This window comes from Heterocephalus glaber, unplaced genomic scaffold, assembly GCF_053883595.1.
Source record: "Heterocephalus glaber isolate CG9 unplaced genomic scaffold, H.glaber_assembly_v1.0 deba00001737, whole genome shotgun sequence".
NCBI lineage: Eukaryota > Metazoa > Chordata > Mammalia > Rodentia > Bathyergidae > Heterocephalus > Heterocephalus glaber.
In genome coordinates this window covers 438,065-453,413 of record NW_028258445.1, presented here as the reverse complement: position 1 = coordinate 453,413, position 15,349 = coordinate 438,065, and the positions used below count along the sequence as shown (strand labels likewise).

Here is a 15,349-nt window from a genome sequence, read left to right as displayed (position 1 = left end):
AGGCCTCATCCACCAGGTCTTCCAGGAGGCAAACGGAGCCCATGACTTTAGCCTGAGTCCAAGCCTGCAAGCACGGTGTTCCACAGAGATTTACAAGACTTCCTGTGCTTGTGTATCACTTCCTGTGTCAGAGTATCACTTCCTATGTCTGCACATCAATTCTTGTACCTACCCACACATCCCAACTACACGTAGACTTCTGGGAATCTCCCTCTCCGTCTCTCTCTCCTTCCTTCCTTGGCTGTCATAAGATAAGGAGCTTTCATCTACCACGTATTTCTACCATGATGTTTCTGCCTTGCCACAGGCCTAAAAGCAGTGGAACCAGCTAACTACAAACTGAGACCTCTGACACCATAAAGCCAAACAAATCTTTCCTTATTAAATTGCTTCACTCAGGTATTTTGTCACAGTGACAGAAAGCTGAGCATCACAAACACAAGGAAGAAGGTCATGGTAAATGCAAGCAGAGACTGGAGTGAAGCAGCTATAAGCCATGAATGCTGGGGAGCGTTGGAGCCACCAGAAGCTATGAAGAGCCAAGGAAGGCTTACTTCTTCCTAGAGTTTTTACCTGGAGTATAGCCCTACTGCTACCTTGATTTCAGACTTTTAGCCACCAAATAAGTGATGGAATAAATTTCTGCTGTTTTAAACCATTTAGTTTGTGGGAATTTGTCATAGCAGCTCCAGGAAATGAATATATGCAAAACCACCCATTGATTACCTATTGTATTTTAGGATTAATAAACAAGGCTGAAGTTTAGAAAACATTTTAGAAATAAGTATTTGGCCATGTGTCTATTTGCTGTACACTACAGAAAGTGCTGGATAGAGAAGCTTGAGTTTAATCCTAGTCATCTGAAGAGACTGAAAATAGCCTAAACATACAAACATGAGGGAGACCTGGATATTGCAGTCTGACAGGTATACAGTTTGGGGGACCCTATCTCAGTAAAAGAATACAAAATTAGATATTAAAGAGAGCACTTATGAAAGACAGTAAAATAAAATACAACTGTTTAAAGGCTGACAATTACCATAAACTAAACCAATTCAAAATCTCCATAAGTTGTTAATGTTAGCAATCAACTGCCTAAAACAGCTCTGTATTTACGCTATGTTTTTGGCTGTACATTCTTTGATACATTCTTCATATGGTAATGATTTTTTAATATTTTAGCCAAAGAGGATAGGAAATTATCTAGACTTCAATATAGTTTATTGAAATCTATTTACTACTTGAAGTTCAAAAATTTTCCTTTCATTTTTCACATGCAATTCTTGAATTTCCCTATTTTTGAATTTTTGAATCCAACCAGTTTTTTAATTTTCTTTATTTCTTTTGGTACCTGGGATCAAAGCCATCCAATTTTTTATGCTGATGACTCTCGCTTGGAGTGAAGCCCTCAGAGAATTCTCTCCAGCTGTTTGACATGGCCGAATATGCTTGTCTCCAACACACACACACACACACACACACACCTCCTATAGCAGCTGGTCCAGTTCATCCAGGTTTCACCCATTTTCTTCCCCCCTTCAGTCTTGGGATCTGTGATGTCACAAAGCTACAAGGCTTAAATTTTAGTTCCCAGGCAGAGATGAGAATGAAGAATGGCTCACATCCTTCACTTTGAGGCTTAAGATAAGTCCAGATATTTGATTAGTTCCACCAGAGGGCCCCTGGAGGCCCACAAGTTTAATATTAGTGCTGAAATGGACCCTCTCACTCCACCCACAACCCAGGAACCCCACCAGGCCCTACAGAATGGCCTTTAAAATGGACAGCCCATTGCTGATGTACCACTGCAGCTGCGAATTCCACACAATCCTAAACGTGCAGTGTAGTGGAGCAGCATCTGAATTGGAGTCTCTTCAGGTTCACTTTGGCATAAAGCCTGGGCTAAGAGAGCCCCGTCTTGTCAGGATTTCACAATTCTAGAGGGCTGGATGAACAGAAGGTATGCTGACAACAAAGGCATCCATCTAGGAGGTTCACAGGTGTTTATTGGATGGACATGTTTGTTACAGTCAACAGAAAAAACATTAAATCCCAACTCAGGCTTCCACAAAACACAATTTTATTGGTTGTATCATGAGAGTACACAAAGCTAGAGCAAGCTTGCATGCAGTTCAGGGGGCTCTGCCTGTTCCCTGTCATTTTCTCAGCTTTGCCCTTGTCCAAGGCCTGGCTTTGAGCAGAGTCTAGCTTCCCTTTTGATCATAAGGCAGCTGCCCGAAGCAAAAGACATTATAAGTTCCCTCTTTCATGTCCAGGTGAAAAAGATTAGAAACATTCCACAAGCAACAAACAAGATTCTAAGATTTGTGCAGAAGTCTCACTATGAACAAGAGAGTAGCAGAGAGGTTTATACCTTGGTTGCATGTTCATTGCTAAAGCAATAAACTGCTGGAAATGATTTTGACTTGGGCCTAGAGCTGGCTGTGGGGACATTCCCACACAAATCCTTAATCTCCCACGTACTAAACAATGGGGAATGGCTACAATGGCTTTGGGTAGGCAAACAAAATGTCTATAATTATGGCAGATTTTCCTGTCTAATACCCCCGTAAAACCATGCAATCCTGGGATTCAGAGATAGTACTGACTTACCTCTGTATCTTCAGGTTTTACTTCATGGCTAGCATATAATTAGCATTTAGCAGTCATCTGAATGAATAAACAACTGCAAAAATAATTGACTCTCCTCAAGAAATGTATTTGCTGCTAACTATGCCTTTAATTCTTAAAGCACTCTACAATGTTAATAGTATTCGAAAAGCACCTTATTGCTCAATTCCACCTTGCATGGTTATACTTTTATCTATTACTTCCTGGGTCCTTCGCTTGATTTCAGCACATTACCAATTATTTTTAGAGCTGCCACTAACACAGACTTCAACTGCTGTCCTGTTTTCCCCTTGAGCTGTGAAGCAGTTGCCATGGAAACAGAATCCAACGCCTCTCTCTACAGGCCTCAGATCAATACAATTTGATGAGAGAAAGTAACACACTACCTCCGACCTATACTTTATAAGTCTGAAGATCTATTACCCGAAAAAAGATGCAAGTCATTACTGGAGGAAGGCATATTTGATGAAGCATAGGCTCGAAAGCTTGTCTGAGAGGATGTATCAGAGCTTTCATCTGGAAATAATCCCTTAATCAGAGTAAGAGAAAGGTTTTAATGCTCAAATTTCAAAATGTAAAGTCACAAGGCAGATTTTATGGAAAGATTGGAGGAAGTTTCGTTTTCATTGGGGCCACCCAACAGCACGAAGTCCCAAAGTTACATCCTTTCTCAGAGATCCAGAAGATCCCACCCTGATCCCAGCCTGCATGCAAACTGGGATTTGAGATCTCACCTAGGAAGAACAACGGGGATGCGGGAGAGGAGGCTCCTGCAGCCTGGGGGGGATCTCTGGAGACAGCTGCAGTTAGCTAGCGCGCCCTTAGCTTCTTCCACACCCGGCAGCTGAGGGAGGGCACAGGGTCCGCACGGGGACCCCTGGGGGCGCCCACATCAACTACAGATGAGGAGAAATGAGCCACTGAATTCTGCATCATCTTCATCCGGGCTTTTTAGAACTGATTTGTAAGAGGCTCACAGTGTGGACTCGGTGCTAAATTCTCCAATAGAACAAATGTTCATACACTAAACCTGGATTCTGACCTTATCAGCACGACGGGACGTTGTGTTTGGTGGCTGGACATGCTATGATTGAATTCGCTAGTGGGTCGTGAAAGGAGTGCACAGGTAGCACTATAGGTCTCTGAGGATCACAACCGTTAGACTGAGGGCGTGGTCTAGAAGAAGCCTGATGGGCGGAAGCACAGAAGGATGGGGCCACTGAGCCAGAGGGAGGGAGAGGCTGATTCCAGGGCCAGCTGCATGAACAGAAAGGCTGGTGCAGGGCATAGAAGCGCCGACACCAAGGGATCCTGGAAAGAGCGCTGAATCTAGAGCGCTGAATCTCACAGTCAGGGAACAGTGAGCTACTAGGTGAGAATAACGGCCAGAAAGGTACCTACGTGTCCAGACTGGAACGAGGTCAGAAAGCTGAGGTCAGAACCGGAAAAGTTAAATAAAAGGAAAATTTAAAAGATGGCACTAGGACTATAAAGCAACAATTCACATCTCACCCAGTAGATTTTGTTGCAGGAGCTTTTTCAGTATTTTATTTTATTTTTTTTTTTTTTTGGTACTGGGGATCGTAAGTGCAGTATGTTAAACTGAGCAAGCAAAACTCTCGCTTTTGTTTTATTTTAATTATCTGTTTGGTTTGTAATCCTGTGTGTGTGTGTGTGTGCGCGCACACGCGCACGCTGGGGCTGGGAACCAGAGTTCCCAACATGCTAGGCAAGCACTCCACAACTGAGCCACACCCCTAGGCTACATTTTAAGGGCGGGCAACATCTTACAGGCCTCTTCTTAGCCTGCGTCTTCTCAGTGTCTGAATAAAACAGGAGACCATCCAGGAGCTAGACCGAGGCTAATTCTCCCATGTGTGCTGGGTGCCACGATTTTCCTCTTTGCTATAACCTAGTCATACATTGTAAGCTACCCCACTATTTTTCTGGAAGAGAAGTGGACAATGTTATTAATGGAGTGGGTTCCACTTACCACCAAGTTTGGAAGTGTTTTGCTCTGTAGAAACACACGTAGGCTTCCTAGGGCTGCATGGCCCACAGCAAAGCCAGACAGCAGCTGGCCCGTCCCTGGGACTCAGGGATATTCAAGGTTGCCAGCTTCTCTGCAGAGCCCTTCTTGGAGCGGTTTTCTTGCCTTCTTCATACCAGGCCTATTTCCAATTGACTGGGTACAGATCTTGTTCTCTCTTGCTTAGATTTGGACAAAATTCCCAAACTCCACCCACACTTCCTTCTCCTACTTTTTGATCTGTACTACTGAAGTCACACCTCCACCGCCCACCCCACTGCCCTCCCTGCGCCCCTTCCTGCTTTCTTGCGCATTCTTGTTTTAGCCATTCTCCTGCACCCTTCATTCACTCCATTGTAGAATGGCCGGGAGGGGCACTCTGGCCTGAGCGAGGGAATCTCACAGAAGACAAGAGAGTGCGGAGCAGGCACGAGGCGTTGTAGAGCACTGTAAGACCTTTGGCTTTTACTTTTAGGAAAATGGGAGCCATCCGAGGGTTTTTAGCTGAGGAGCAGACATGGCCTAAAAGGGCCAAAACAGATCCCTGTGGGTCTTAGGTTAGGAACAGAGCACAAACGGGTCCAGAGTGAAACCCATCCTTGGGCCATCAAAACAATTCAGATGGACTCAAGGGAGGCCTGAGCCAGGGTGGTCAGTGCAGAAGTGGTAAAAGGGATCAGATCCAGAAACATATTTTAAAAGCCAAAGGAAAAGGATTTCCTGACAGGCTAAGACAGTGTTGCAGAGAAAGAAGGGAGGAAGACTGACTCTAAGGGTTTGGTTCTGTGTGCTGGTTAATCTTGTGAATTTGATTGATTGAGAGATGCCTAGTAGGTTAATGAGGGACACTTGTGTATGAGGGGTGTGCGACCTTGGAGTGTGACCTTCGGGACTCTATCTGGTCCCTGGCTCCTTTCCCTTGGGCTCTTCCCCTATACCCTCCCTCCCAAATGCACTAAAGTGAGTACCCTTCCCCCTACAGCCCCTTTTGCCTCGATGTTCTGCTGTAAAGCGAGGTAACCATGAATGGAATCCTCTGAAACAGTGAGCCAAGACAAAATTTTCTTCCTTTCAGTTGTATGTTAGGAATTTTGACCCGGCAGCGTCTGAGCCATTATTTAAACTCTTGCATAGCATCTCAGGAAATCACTACTGTACAGGGCATTATTCCAGGTACTTTACCCATCACAATTAATTTAATTCTCTAAAGGGCCCATGAGGTTGACACTATCCATATGTCCGTTTTGCAGAAGAGGAAGTGGATGCACAGACTGCTTAATGGACTTGTGCGAGTTTCCATGAGCTAGCTGCTGTTCACTGAGATGAATCATAGCAGGAGTAGGGTCAGGAGCTTAGTTTTGGACTTTTGAACGATCACCCACCTCTCCAGGCTGATTCCATGTTTGCTCCCAGCTGTTCTTAATCCACAGTGCACACCGCTTACCTGCAGCAGTGATACCTGGTACCCCAGGTAGTGAAGGGTTCCCACTGCTCGGTCAGCCACGGCATGCCAATAAATGTTTACTAACCAGTCCTCCAGTAGAAAAAGAAAAGGGATGGGACATTTGCTGAGTCTTTGTTGACTTTTACGGTGCACATCTTCACCCTATACCCTGTTTCCAACAACCTATGTGATGTTGATGAATATGGAGTTGGAAGATACGTGCACTCGGCCCTCTGCTGCAGTGTGCTTCCAGCTGGACTCTTTCCAATCATATTAAATTGCGTGCCAGTGAACACCTAGCAACGGCAATTCAAGGCTGCCAAGCAAGAAGTAACCTTTATGGCTGGAGACAGGGGAAAAATAATGTAGGCTTGAACTAAAGATTGAATTACAGATGACTGAATATAGATGAAATATAGGTGATAAAGCAAGAATGGACAGAATAAATTCCATGATATGGAACAACAGAGGCTGCATATCTGTATCAGTAAAATGGTTTAAATAGTTGATTCTAAGTTCTGACACAAAGGTCCAGAGCAGAGATGAGAGTGATGTAAAGCCGAGGAGACTCAGGAGTCAGTCAGCCAATCGGAAGGCATCTCAGGAGAAGGAAGCAGAAGAAGCCACAGGGAAGTCTGGCGTCAGCCAGTGGGAGAGAAGCCAAGGCACAGCGTTTGCCCAATGACCACTTCTGAATCTCTGGGAGACAATTAAAAAGAAAATGTTTCTGATTCACAGTACCTGACTTGGGTCAAGGAAATGTGTACTTCTTAAGGCTCCATCAGTGCTTTGTACGTAATACAAAGTTGGGGAACCTGGAAAACATCAAAGGCAAAAGGACTCAAGGCATCAAGGAGTCTTAAGAGCTAATAAAGGGCACCGAATGATGAGATAAGAGTTCAGAGTGAAGGCAGTGATGACAGAAAGAGGCAGTTCATGGGGGAGAACCGATGCTAAGACCTGAGTATCAGCAACTTCAGGTGTCCTTAGTAAACACAGTGAGGACTGTGCCCACCACCAAGACCAACTTCAGTCTAAGACTAAAGAAAATATTATTCAGGGAAATGATGACAGCATTTTTCCTCTACAGTAGAGCGAGAGACAATAAATAAGCATGACTGAGATCCGGAAGATGAGGGCAACATGTCATCCAAGAGGACAAGGAATAAACAAGGGCTGTGACAATAGGAATGAATCAGATCAGTTACAGAGCCTTATTAGAGCTAGAACTGACACCACAATATCTGACTAGATGCAGAAAGGAAGGGATAAGCAAAAATTGAGAGCAACTCCATATGTTGAGGTATGGAGAAGGAGGGATAGGGAGGAATTGAGGCAGATTCCCACATTTCTAACTAGGGTGATTCAGTGAGCAGTGTCATTCAAGGAGATAGGAATCTAAGAAGGAAAAAAATAGATGGGAAAGTATGTTTTCCTCAGGACTCTTGATTGCAAATTAGAGAAAACAACTCTCATGACATAAGCAGAAAATGACTTTTATTGCTGCATGAAATCAAAGAAAGAATTAAAGCACAAAAAAACTCCACAGTGTAGTGGGCTGTGGTAGCTACAGTGGTGACTTCTCAGAGTTTACTATAATCTCCTTTATGGCAACAGCAGCACCTTCTTCCCCTCCTCCTGATTTGAGTACATGTGTGTTTGGCAAAACACATTCACACAGAAGTCGGATGTGACTTGGGTCTGACGAAAGCACCCCATGCTTTTAGCCCCAACTACACCAATCATGAGCCTTCGTTAGACTCTCATTAAAGCTAGCAGAGACATTCTCAGGAGATCTCTATCTTTGAGGTCATCCCTTGGGAAGGATAAAGACAGGAGCAGCTTGCAGCCATCTTCCTCGGCACCCTAGAAAAAGCCTAATAACATGAAGTCTGATAGAAACAAATTCAGAAGATGAAACAAGTAAAACCCAGAGGTGGATTAAAAAAGAAAACAAGCAGTTCAGTAAGTATCAGTTACAGGCATAAATAGAGGCCCGGTAACGGCAGCTATTTCTTTGACTATGTTAGCTGCTTTGATATCCTACCCAACCATATTAGAAAATAAATGTGGTTTCCTCCCTTAGACTAGTTACCAATGAGTCCCCCATAGCCTAAAGCATGTAATTCTCCATAAATACCAATGGAAAGGCTAGCCAGAGGGGTCCCAGCAAAACCAGATCCAGGGACAAAAATGTCTCCAGGAGCGAGACCTCCACGTTCCATCTGCACCTTGCTGCTGGATGTCGGTTTCATTCTCACTTGCTGCAGACTCTTTCCTTCACATACTTGGATGTGTGACTACAAACAGCTTCTGAGCATTACTTTTCATAGGTTCTATCTCCAGAGGGAGACACTTTTATTCTCTCTGCTCCCAAGTTCAACTACTGCAAGGAGAGATTTTTAAATTGACCTACTTTGCATCACTGGGTTGTGAGTCGTGTCTTGAAAGACTGGGCCTCATTGGGACTAGGTTCACATCTCTAAATGAAGCAAATGGGGCCAGAGAAGTGGGGTTATGCAAGAAAATAGCAATGCTCAAGGAAGCCACGAAGTAGGGGAAAAAACAATTCTGAAAATGCAAGAATCCATATTCCAGGAGAAGTGCAAATATAGCAATAAGATCATAGGATTTTTTTTTGTTCATTTTGAGAGTTTTGTTTTGGATTATTCTTGGTGCTAGGAATTCAATCCAGGGCTTTTGCACTGTGCTATATCCTTAATCCCTTAAAAAAATTTATTTTTAAATTTTGAGACAGGTTCTTGCTAAGTCACTAACTTTCCCTGGCTGGACTCATTTTAGGGTCCTTCCTGTGTCAGCTTCCCAGAGGGCTGGAATTACAGGCCTGCACCACCAAACTGGCTAGGATGGTATTTTAAATATGTGGAATTTGAGAGCCCATGTTAGGACCAAAGGAGCCCAAGGGAATGTGACCACTTGAAGTTATTACTCAAGTTCCTAACAGACAATTTATATATTTACTTTTGATAAACAGTGAGGTAGACCTTGTGCATTAAGAGAAAGGGATTTAAACCACACAGGCAGGTCCTTGGGAGCAACAAATCCTGATTGATATTCTCTCCACTGAATAAGAGACAAGACAATACACTAGCCTTGATCTGGGCAGTAGGCATTGTGGGGTTTCCATTAGAAGGAGAAGATTATGTGTCCCAGGTTTGGGGTAGGTTTAAGCTTTCTCTCAGATATCCAGGCAGAGACATACTGAGTAAGCTATTAGGAATATGGGGCTGGATTTCAGAAAATCAATCTGGAAACTCCCAAACTAAGAAGTCAAGAATAAAAGGCAGACCCATCCAGATAGATAGGCAGTTGTATACTGAAGATGATGTCCCAGAAGCCAAGTGAATGAAGAACATCAGAGAGAAGGGAAGTATCAACTGTGGTGGATGCTGCTGAAAAGTCCCACAAGTAACGACAGAGTGTAACCACTGGATCTAGCGAGGCAGCTGCCATCAGTGATTTTGACAGTTTCCATGGCAGTGATGGGAGCAAAAGGCATAAGTCATAATTTATCCATGAATGCCAGCAGCAAAGTCAGAAATCAGATGGGATGTTCTCCTACAAGCCAAGCCAGAGGAGCCGTAAGACTTAGCATCCAGCATGGTAGAACTCTGAGTCACCCTTATTCATAGTCCCCATAAGCTCTGTCCTCCCCTCTTGAGATGGAGGTAACTGGGGACTGCAAAGTAATTTGATAAACTGAGCACTCTTTGCATTGTTTTTATTTTTGCCAAGAGAAACTCGGTATTGTGTAAAACTTCTGCTTAAATTAACAGACCAGACTAAGCTTTAAGCCAAAAGCAGTGTTCTCCCTTCTGGCCAGTAGGTATAGAGAAAGAACAAATCCACCATAGAGAAAACTATTGTGACAGCAGAGACATACCTTGAAAGAGGCCCTTCATCTTCATGGTTATTTTTCATTCACAAAATTAGTTTTATTGTTTTGGTTTTTTTCTCTTTTCTTTTCTTTTGCTCCTCTTATTTTAAATGTTTTTCCCTACTCTTTGCAAATATATGTTTTTCTCTCCTTTATTTTCTTTTCTTGTTTCTTTTCTCTTTCCTTTCTCTCTCTCTTACACTCACTCTCTTGCTCTCCCACATTGTTCATCTTCCCTTTTTGTCCCTGTTTTGGTCCTCATTCGGAGTTCTTCTTTATTTTCCTAGTATTCTCTTTTTCCTTCTCACCTGTGTCCTCTGACCACACTGCTAACCTTCCCCTATCCTTCTTCCCATCTGTCCCTCCCTCCACAACCCCTTCTAACTCCCCATCCCAAAGGGTAAAGTTGTTATATTGAAGAGTTTATTCACTTTATGCTGGGTTGCTCCATGATCTTGATTTAATTCACACAGCTAAAGGTGATAGATTAATAACTACCATAAAATGTCATTTTCAAAGATGTACTTGATGCAATGGTGTTGCTGATTGTATCACTTGGGCTAAGGTGTGAGTATTGATCTAGTCAATGAACCTTCATAGTATAAGGAAAGTGAGATAGGTTTAGAGTCATTAGAGACTCAAAACTTAAAGACCAGCTATATCTGGTCTTCTCTGAGAAGCAATCATTCCATAAGGGATCTAATTACAAGCAACAAAGATACCTACAATAAGCAATTTCAAACTATCAACCCAGGAGTTAAACCAAGGACAGTATCAAAAGCAAAAATGAGAAGACATTTAAGCAAGGCACAAACTCAGACTTCCACCCCACCAAGGGTAAATCCTGGGGGAAATGAGATGGAAAAGTCCCATAACCAACTGCCTGGATACCCTGAACTGATAGCACAGGAAGTAACAAAACAGATGAATGAGGCTCTAGAAAAATTCAAAGTAGAAATAATCTCCCAGATATCTGCAGAGATGGTGAGCAGAGTGAAAGACATGATTAGAGGATCTAGAATAGGAACAGATAAAAAAATAGATGAGCTCAGAAACATGCTGGAAGCCATGAATACCCAGCATAAGAAAGAAATGGAAACCATGATCACCCAACATATGAAAGAAATGGAATCCATGAAACAGGTTCAAACAGATATTCAGGAGATCAAAAACTAAACTGAAAGTTTACACAGCAGATTAAGGGAATCTGAACATAGAATATCAGATATAGAAGACAGAATCATGGTTAGAGACCATGAAAATAGAGATTTCTTAAAAATAGTAAAGGACTATGAGAAATCAATCCAACAACTGCTAGACGATGCAAAGAAGAATAACATAAGACTGACAGGAGTCCATAAAAAAACAGGAGAAAGCACAATTGACATAAAAGAAACTGTTCACAGAAGTAATAGTGGAAAACTTCCCAGACAGAGGTAGAGAATTGGACATACAGATAAGTGAGGCATATAGAACTGCAACTAGCCATGATCAAAAAAAATCTACATCTAGACATATAATAATCAAGATCCCAGAAACCCAACAGAAGAACAAAATCCTACAAGGAGTTAGAGAAAAGAAGCAAATCACCTACAAAGGAAAGCCCATCAGACTCACAGCAGACTTCTCAACACAAACCCTCAAATCAAGGAGAGCCTGGAGTGTAGTATTTCAAGCCCTAAAGGAAAATAACTTCCAACCTAGACTGTTGTATCCTGCAAAATTATCTTTCGAAATCGATGGGGAAATTAGATACTTCCATGACAAAGAACACCTGAGAAATTTCATGAACACTGAACCAGCACTACAAGCAATTCTAAACAATATTCTAGAAAAAAGCAATGAAGGTCACAACTCCATGAGGCCCAACAGAGGAAAGCCACCAGGCAAGGTAAGACACTAAAGGGAAAGGGGAAAAAATAAAAAGTAAAAGAACCAACAAAAGTAAAACATCTTGACAAGGATAAATCAATATCTATCAATTATAACCCTCAATGTTAATGGCCTCAATTCACCAATCAAACAAAATAGACTGGCAGAATGGATTAAAAAGGAAAATGCAACAATATGCTGTATACAAGAAACACACCTAACTCAAAAAGAAACTCATAGACTGAAAGTAAAAGGATGGAAAACAGTTCTCCATGCCACAGGAACCCAGAAGAAAGCAAGGTGAGCAATCTTTTTTTTTTTTCTAAGAGAATTTTATTTTTGAAAAAAATGTCTTTTTATGTTGGCCCCTCCTCCCACCACTAAAGAGCATCTTCAGAGGTAAAAAGTAATGCATTGATTTAGATGTACTCTTCTTAGGCAACTTTAACTTCTTCCACCTTCATAGCACCACTCGGTAATTGTCACTTTGTGTCTTCTCTTTGAACACCTTTTTCAGAAGAATCCATATTACTGCCTCAGTTTCTGCCTCTCTGTACTCTCCAATGACAAGGTCCAGTGTATCTCCTACTTTTACTGTTCTGCTTTCCTTCCTTAATTTTTCCCCATTCAGTCTGAGATCACCTTTGTAGAATGCATCTTCCACTTGGTTCCTCCCAATATCTAGGCCTGACTTCAGGATTACATTGAACTAAAAAGACTGAACCACCTTCTCCAGGTCCTTGTAGTCTTTGACCACGGTGGGGTCATCTTCAAGCTCCTCTTCCTGCTCACTTCTCTCTCTGTAGTCTCTCTCCTCATCAGAGTCCTCTTCACCTACTTGTTGCTGAGTTATTTTGAAGGACTTTTTAAAGCTTATATTACTTTTGAATCTTGTAAAAAATGGAAAAACATATTCTGAAGATACTAAAAGCCCTGGGAATCTCAGAGAGAAAATATTATGGAAAAGTGTTTTATAATCTGATGCTTTTAACTTGGTACTTGAAAAATATAAATATCGATTGCAGGAAGCACAGAGTTTGTGTGAAGATGTCCCTTGAAGCACACCCCAGAGTCCAATCCAGGCTTCTGGCTTTTTAAAAATATCGGTGAACAATCTAACACTGGTCATAGCCATGGTGCATACAACCTGTGCATCTGGCAGCCAGGGCCTCCCCAAGGCTGTGCAGACCTCTAGACCTCTGGGATCTGCCTGGGGTTAGCAATCTTATTTGCAGACAAAGTAGATTTCAAACCAAAACTAATTAAGAGAGACAAAGATGGTCACTACACCCTTGTGAAGGGAACAATCCAAGAGGAAGAGATGACAATCCTAAATATGTATGTACCAAATACAAATGCCCCCAACTATACAAAACAAATATTAATAGACATGAAAAACCAAATAAACACTAACACAATTATAGTGGGGGACCTCAATACCCCACTATCACAAATAAACAGATCATCTAGACAAAAAGTTAACAAGGAAATTCTAGAACTGAACCAAGCTACTGAACAAATGGACTTAATACATGTTTACAGAGTGTTCCACCCCACAAAATCGGAATACACATTCTTTTTGGCTGCACAAGGGTCATTCTCCAGAATAGATCACATGCTAGCTCATAGGACATATCTAAGTAAATGTAAAAGAATTGAAGTTACCCCCCTATATATTATCAGACCATAGTGCAATAAAATTGGAGATCAATAACATAAGAAACCGAAAGAGTGCAACAAATACATGGAAACTAAATAACACCCTCTTGAACAACCAATGGGTCACAGAAGTAATTAAAGAAGAAATTAAACAGTTTCTACAAGTAAATAAAAATGCCAGTACAACATATAGGAATCTATGGGACACAATGAAAGCAGTTCTATGATGGAAATTCATAGCAGTGAATGCCCATATTAGGAAAACAGAGAAAACTCAGATAAATAACCTAATGCAGAACCTCAAGCTCCTAGAAAAAGAAGAGCATAATGAATCCAAAGCTCGTACAAGAGAGGAAATTATAAAGATTAGGGCAGAAATCAATGGAATGGAGACTAAGAGAACAATACCAAAAAATCAATGAATCAAAGAGTTGATTTTTTTGAAAGAATAAATAAAATAAATAAACCTTTAGCCAACCTTATCAAAAAAGGAAAGAAAAGGCTCAAATACATGCAATTGAGAATGAAAAAGGTGAAGTCACAACAGATCCAACAGAAATCCAGGGGATCATCAATACCTACTTCAGGAACCTCTACTCCAATAAAATGGCAAACACAGAAGAAATGGACAGATTCCTAGATACATACAAATTGCCAAAGTTAAATGAAGAAGATATAGAAATTTTAAACACACAATTACAATGAGTGAAATTGAAAATGTAATAAAATATTTACCAACAAAGAAAAGCCCAGGTCAAGATGGCTTCACTGCTGAATTTTACAAGACATTTAAAGAAGAACTAACACCATTACTCTTTAAACTCAACAAGGAAATTGAAAGGGAAGCAATACTTCCAAATTCATTCCTGGAAGCAAGTGTTACTTTGATTCCAAAACCAGGGAAAGACCCAACCCAAAAAGAGAACTACAGGCCAATCTCCCTAATAAACATAGATGCAAAAATACTCAACAAGATACTGGCAAACAGAATACAGAGGGTCATTACGAAGATCATACACCTTGACCAAGTTGGATTTATCCCAGGGATGCAAGGATGGTTCAACATTTGTAAATCAATAAATGTAATACACCATATTAACAGAGTCAAGGAGAAAAACTATATGATCATCTCAATAGATGCAGAAAAAACTTTTGACAAAAATCCAGCACCCCTTCATGATAAAAAACCCTACAGAAAATTGGAATAGAAGGTCTTTATCTTAACCTGATTAAGGCTATCTGTGAAAAACCAACAGCCAACATCATACTAAATGGTCAAAAACTGAAAACTTTCACACTAAAATCAGGAACAAGACAAGGATGCCCACTATCCCCACTCCTGTTCAATATAGTTCTGAAAACATCAGCCACAGCAATTAGAAAAAAGAAATAAATAAAATGCATAAAGATAGGAAAAGAAGAATTTAAACTGTCATTATTTGCTGATGATACAATACTTTACATAGAAGACCCAAAAAACTTTGCCAAGACTTTTAGACCTAATTGACAGATTCAGTAGAGTAGCTGGATACAAGGTCAACACTCAAAACACAATAGCCTTCTTATACACAAATAACAGACTCACTGAGAGAGAAATTAGGGAAACAATTCCTTTTACAATAGCATCCAAAAAAATGAAATATCTAGGAATCGATCTAACAAAGGAAACAAAAGACCTATACACTGAAAACTACAGCACTCTAAAACCGAGATTGAAGAGGATACAAGAAAATGGAAAGACATCCCTTGCTCCTGGGTAGGAAGAACCAGTATAGTGAAAATGGCCATACTTCCAAAACTACTATATAGATTCAAT

The 15,349-nt window shown here is 41.2% G+C and overlaps 1 pseudogene; it reads right to left on the bottom strand.

Annotated features, from left to right (window-relative positions):
* Positions 1 to 649: 649 nt before the first annotated feature.
* LOC147821419 (mitochondrial transcription rescue factor 1 pseudogene) overlaps positions 650 to 15,349 on the bottom strand; it is a 35,057-nt pseudogene continuing 20,357 nt past the window's right edge.